The sequence below is a fragment of the Orbicella franksi genome, chromosome 4, assembly GCF_964199315.1.
Source record: "Orbicella franksi chromosome 4, jaOrbFran1.1, whole genome shotgun sequence".
NCBI lineage: Eukaryota > Metazoa > Cnidaria > Anthozoa > Scleractinia > Merulinidae > Orbicella > Orbicella franksi.
Genome location: NC_138148.1, coordinates 7,872,705 through 7,879,860, shown reverse-complemented (window position 1 = coordinate 7,879,860; position 7,156 = coordinate 7,872,705).

Genomic DNA, 7,156 nt, shown 5'->3' with positions numbered 1-7,156 from the left:
AATTACATCCAACGAACGTGGAGAGGTGGTTATCACGTGGCTTAATTAACCATCATTGTATATGAGGCGTTAAACCATGCTCTACAAATATGGTAATCGAGCGCGTTAGTTTTCTATATTTTGGACGCGTTTTTAATAAAGCAATTATTCCACTCGCGCTTGTTGGATATGAGATGTTTATAGCCAACTGGGCGCTACGCGCCTCGTTGACTATCTACCATCTCATGTCCAAAGCGCACTCGTGGAATAATTGTTGACTAAACAAAATCTGTATTGCAAGCTGTGAAAGTTGGAAAATTTACTCTCTCATGAAATACAGTCAAATTAACTTCTACTTCAATCACTGCAATCAAATCAAGAACATTCAAAAACGAATTTAGCTTTATTTGACTTTTGTAGATGAGTGGGCCGAGGTATTGTAATGATACTTCACCAGCATACAGACTGTAGTGGAGGAATACAATGGCAAGTTCAAATGAGATTCAAAGTCAGTTTATGAGAACTGCACCTTCTAAGTCGCTTATTTTTCTTCGCGATAATCCCAAACTAAGCTTGCTTTATTCAAACTCCTTTCCTTTCCAAGAAAATAAAGTTCTTTTTCTAATATTTCACATGAATAACACGAATACTTTAAACTAGGGTACTTTTAAGTAGATAATGCGGTCAAAATTTTGTAGGGTTCCGTGCAGAGGTCATTGATGCCAAGTCCTGCAGTTGTTGTGAAGTTGCTTGCAGTTGATCTATATCATATATTTTCTGTTAAATTGTCTGTCAAGCTGGTCTTTTTTCCTGTCTTCTTTATTCGCCAAAGCTGTATAGTCAGTCTTTGTCTTGCACCGCTCTTCCGCCAGCTGACAAAATTGCCTCAAAGATTCTTCTGTAATTCTCTGGCAGAGAAAAAAAGAAGGACAGTATAGAGAAGGCTAGTGATTACACATTCACCGCGTTCGCGTTCAACCGTTATATGATAATTCCCAACTACATATAGCGTTATTTTCTTCAGTTAAACGGTATGAAACTAATTTGAATTTTTTCTCTTAAATAAACGCTCATTTATGTTCAATTCATAATTACTCCTCAAGTTTTGTACTTTTCTCAATATTTTCATAGAGCGCAAGATCTGGTTTGTGATAGTCGCCCTACCAATTGCTCCAGAGCTTACGCGTATACATATTTCTTGCTTTCGATTGCGATGTTGTCCATAATTTTACACAGAAGTTGTTTGACAAACAGAATCAATTATTTTCAAGAGAAGGAATCAAGTACATTAACTAATATGGTATGAAAATCATTATCCAAGAAAATCATGTAAGCGCGCCATTGAAAGAATTAATAGGATTAAGTCATAATCCCAAGTAACGTGAATATAACATTTTTTTTCTGGTAGCTTTTTGAAAATCAATAAAATAAATGCAAAGTAAACCCCATTAATTTTTTTCCGCGTTTCCGCCAGGTAGGATTGCTTAGTTTTCGTATCTGATAAGATTACAAAAAACTTTTAGAGAATTGTTTATCCTCGCCATCCAGCGAAAAGCACATTGCATGGGCGTATTTTGTTAAGCAAAATGTCTCCAGTTAATTCGATAGAGAGTATCAAAAAATGAATGATTTAAAGTCGATTATAATAGCATAAACGAGAATATTTTTGGTAATCATATACTTCGGCGCCTTTCAAGGCATTTTTTTAGGCTCAAAATAAATAATTTAATTTACCATGTCCAACCGACAGCCATTCCCCGATGTACATTTTGTTTAAAAGCCCTAACATATCACTGATTCCTAATAAATACATATGTATTTTATACATTTCACATGTAGAAATTAGTAAATAAAATCAACAATGATAAAGTACAAGGTACACAAACAGTGACCAGAATATTAGGGATCTTAAGTGGTGACGACAGCAAAGACGACGCCTCGTAAAAAAACGAATTTCTATTTTTGCCTTCGAACTTCGCAATTTTCTAGATCTGTTCAGCATGTCTCTCGATCTTGAAACTTACTCAAGGTAAGTGTGTAACGACAGTGTTCAGTTTCAAAAGGATATGCAAACAAATTAGCCCTCGTCGCTCCTGACTTTCAGGAGACGTTATTTATAACGCACGTGAATGGCCATTGTTCTGTTTGGTGACGTTTTCGTTGCCGTTGCCTTCGTGGTTTGCTTAAGCTCCCTAGTTTGATATCAAAATGAGATTTTTCACTATAAGTTAAGCTAATGTATCTACCTTTTGCCCCAAGTCACGTTTACCGTGACCCCAGGATCCCAGAAAGGCCATCGCTGACGTTGAAAGCAGGAGAAGGAAAATCAAGGCTAGACATTTTGTGTCCATGTTTTAAAATAACCGTCGGTACCAAGATTCCTTTCCCAACTCGCCGAAAGTGCTCGGGTATGCGATGTTTGAAAAACCCACTCCCTCTTAAACCTTTTGCTAGTTCGCCGCGGGCTTTAGACTCAAAACGGGGGGCTGTGTGATAAGAAATATTTAATTTAATTATATTGATTGAACTGGCAGCTTGAATCCAGCCCTCCGCCCACTTGCTTTGCTATCTAACCTCATTAATATTTTCAGTCAAGCATAAGCAAGCAAATTGATCAAGCGTACCTTAAGTTTTTCATTCACTGAATTCCGCTGAGGTTTTGTAATTTGCAGCTCTTTCGCTAAACTTTACAGACTAAACTATCTGCATGCGATTTACTCACCAGTTGATTCTCAAGGGTTCGCACCGACTGTGTGGCAAAGTTTTATGAGCAACGATTGAAAGTTTCGCTCGTTTGATAGGGAATGATTTCAAGGAATATTTGTGCGCTCTAGTCCATGTTTGATCCCTTATATTAACTCTCGCAGAACTTTCTGTTTATTAAATTGTTCCTTTTCTTGGTTATTTATTTGTTTAGCTCGTTGGGTTTTAGGAGAGGGGGTTGTTTACATCTTACGAATGGCGAAGTCGAATAGTTTTTTACTCGTTTTCTTTGTTTTTGTGAAGAAATGAAAATTAAAAAGTTCTTGTACTCCCTTGTGCAGAAAACACTTTTAAAATGAGGTACGTAAAATTAGGGCTGGTTTAAAAATTAACGAAATCAGAATTCCTTAAAACTTTTCATTTTAAAACTAGCTAATTTACTTTGATTTTCATTTCATTCTGCTTGGTTATGCATATAAACATCTTGATACTCCCTATCTATTGACAAAAACTCCTATCTACTGAAAAATTAGAACTCATTGTTTCAGAATTATGTGTGAATTTTGGGGGAGAGACCACAACTGAAGAAACCGTCTAACGATCCCATTTCGTTAGTACAATTAGCAACATTTTTCGCACAAAATTATTCGTATTAATTTAATCAATAGGACTGAAAACCCCGTTAATTAAAATCAGCTGATTGATTCAAGGGGGACTTTCACAGCACCGTGCCTGAACGTAATCCTACAAATCTCTGGAGTATCAAGAGATTTTAATTTATAAAACCCAACCTTGATGCCAATTAAGCTCCCAAAACGGTCTGATGCTTTTTTTGCATATAAAGTTAGCGGGAAAAAAACGGCAATTAGGTTGATTCCATAAATACAGTAGTTGAGTTAGTAAATAATAAAGGAAGAACAGTTTTTTTTTTTTTGCTTTTTTTTAAGTGAGTGGGATACGGCTTCCTCTGGCGTGGAGGAAGCTTTTATAATCATGAAGTACGTTTCTCCTAAATTTCTCGCCTGATGTTTCGCGTTGTGTTTTTTGATTTTGTTTTGTTCTATTTATTCCTTGTCTTTTTTCGTTTTTTGTTTGTTTGTTTGTTTGTTTTGTCTTTGCTTCCTTTTGTTTCGTTTCGCTTTATTTTGATTTGCTTTTTGATTGAGCCGGAATTGGTGTTTTTGAAGCTGATAACAATTAATTGTTATAGAAGGCCTGGCGAAACTGGGATAAGATGAGAGAGCGAATTGCGACCGTCTCAATCCCAAATACAATAACCGATTCCGAAACAAAAAGCTCCGACAGTGATTGTCAGTTAGTTACCAAGTCCTGTTCCCCACCGTAACATTCGGTCAATTTCGTTCAATTTGAAATCGGAAACAACCCTTTACAACAGTCTACAAGACAAGCTCGAGACTGTCATTTGGTTCTGCTTAATGATTATGTAACATTTAAGGCTACTTTCTGACAAATTGATAGTACGCACATTTAGACATACTCGTAAGGAGGTGCTGAGAGACAGAAATTCGACTTGTTTTGTTCGTCTCAAAATATGCATCCGCCATATGGATACGAAAATGTTTTCAGTCACCGTCATCGTCAATGGAAGACCAGAATTTGGGGGTAAAGGAGGGGGAATATTGCAAATTACTAAATCAGTAAAATAGATAAAGTAGTTTTGTTCTAAACAGGACTTTCGAAAATGATCTTAAAACACGACGTTTCAGGCAGTTTTACAGCTCTTCTCTGGGCACAGTGGTTCAATATGGCAGACTACGGTGTCTGACTGGAAGGGCAGTAAAACTGCCCGAAACATTACGTTTTAAGAACATTTTCACCTCAGAAAAACAAGATTTACTTTATTTATTTTAAATGTAAGCGTGAGAGGTTCTGAAAGTTTCAGAAAACCTACTAAATTAGCATAGTGTTGGTTTTCTTTTTCCTTTATTTTCTTTTTTTTTATATATATATTTCTTTTTTCCAACAAAGAAATATTTTCTTTTTTTTATATATATATATTTCTTTTTTCCAACAAAGAAATAATAACGCCCTCAGGAGCCGTAGATTAAATCTTCCGTTTACATAAGATAAGGACGGCAGCAATGACTTACTCGGCAGGTTTGAGTAAGATTTTCGGTCGGCGTGTTCCGGAGAACCCAGTGAGGGTGCATAATATTTTGCCGCCGTCAAATTTTATCGCGAGAAAAATGGCGGCTTTCATGCCATGCTAGGAGGTTATGAAACCCACTCGTACGGCGGTCAATATTGCTCTTGCATAAGAGAACTTCAAAACTCTTGTGCTATAGTCAACATGCGTTTTGTTTTGAACTTGTCACTAAAAAGTCAACAAGAGGCCATGACACGAAAATCTTATCGAATGAGTTGGTCGACCACGGCAAAAAAGCAAAATACACAGTGACTTTCTATCATTCTGTATGGACCTCGCGGCTGTGCATCATAAGCTCGAGCATATCCGCATATCCGCATATCCGGTCCGGCTCTCCACCGCGGTCCATAAGTAAATTATATATCTTCATCAACTTTATCGGATATCTTTCCGCCACCACATCACAACTCTTTTGTATAGCCGCTCTTCATTCGCACGTACGTCGCACAGGTTTACCTTGAGGAAATATCTTCGCTGTATGAAAATGCACACATCACATCGATATCGCGTACTCAACTATTTGTTTGCCTCCACACAATGTATCGTTCAAAAATCTAGCGATCTTTTGCGCGACTTAAGGTGACCGAAAATAAAATTCACTGCATTAAAACCATCGGAACTAATATGACCATTTCGTATTAATATATAAAACAATTGGCGGCGATTTTATTTAATAACAATATACAACTTACAACTTTACATGCTTTGAGCCGCGTATGTGTACGTCATTTAAAATTAGATTTTCTTTTTTGACCGCTGTTTTTTTGTGGGGGAAGGGTGGTGAAGCTGTGATCTGGGCTGGTGAAACATCGACTTAAATTCTTCATTCGACTTAGTATTTACAGTATCGGAAGAACAAGCAATAGCAAGGTTCTCAAAGAGTAACTCGAAGAAATCTTCCAAGCCTGTGAAATTCTTCGATTAGAGTTTTCAACATCTACGGCCAGCTCTCAAATTTAAGATGTTATACTTAATTTAAATCTTTTCTTTTCAGTTTGGTTTGGAAATCGGTAGAAATACTGAAAGAAACTAATGCATAGTATAAAGAACCAAAGAATCGAATGCCGAATTAGCTCTAATTTTTTTTACAATAAAGGCTGGCTTTGAATTTTACAACCAAAATAAGTGGCAAAGAACAACAAAACAACGCGACGTCAAATGTGTAAACATTCTTGCAGACAACTCATAAAAAAAAACTTTACTTTTCCAATTTTATACGATTTACAGAGCCCCGCATTCCACTCGAGGCTGTAACCGCCATAACACAACTTTGCTACTCCACTTAAATTGTATGTTTTCATATAGAGCTTTCTCTCGTTTTGCAACCTTTCCCCATGAGTATGAAAGGATTACACTTACTAAAGCGAATGTTAAAAAGAACAGATTCAGTAATGTTCCGTTCTCTTTCTTTTTTAGGAAATATAGATTTTTCCAAACTTCCTTTCGCTACGCTTGGGGGAATTCACCATGAGTGGCCGAGATTTGGACGTTCATTAAACAAGAAAAAAACGGTGACTTAAATTGTCAAAGCATCTACAACTGGCTGTAACAGTGTTCTCACAATGTATAGTAAACCGTACCAAACACTTTTACGAAGTCGAGTAATCGATCAGTCTGCAGCAAGATTTTCGTCCATAATTAAGTATTTGTTGGTAACAAAGTACGCCTCACGCAAATGTAAAATGCAAAGAAAATAAAGTTGTTAAAGTTGAATTGTATCCAATGTCTGTATGTAGAAAGTACCTTTACAGCGTAAATGGTTTCTTTTCGGTGGCTTAAGGTGGCCGAACACAGTTTTCAAGAGCCTATGCTTAATTCACCACTACTTTTAAGCTATTTATGCTTTGGCGCTCGTTTTTTGCAAGAGTCAAGGTTAACCACAGAAAAGTTTATTCTCGCATTTTGGCTAAGGTGTGTGCTGTTGCCATGGCAACGGGGCTGGTTAAAAACAAGGTTAAAAAAATGGTTTTATTTATTTAAAAAAAATCCAGTCGTTAGATTTTTTTCATCTTTTGCCCGCTACGAATTGACATTAAATCCCTTCTGTCAACACTGTTCTAATAAAATTTTGACATAGGCGATTTTCGTAATTCGCCGTAAATCGTTTTCACCGCATGTTCTGTATTATTAAAAATTCCCTATGTCAAAATTCAGATTTTTTGCGATAGATCATTCACGTGGTTTCTGAACTATTTTTTTGCCAAATTTCTTGAAATTCTAACGACTGGATCGATAGAAATCCGCAAGTTTCTGCAAAAGTAATCGGTCTCAATTTTTCGAGCAACTGCGCATGCGCTGCATTTAACT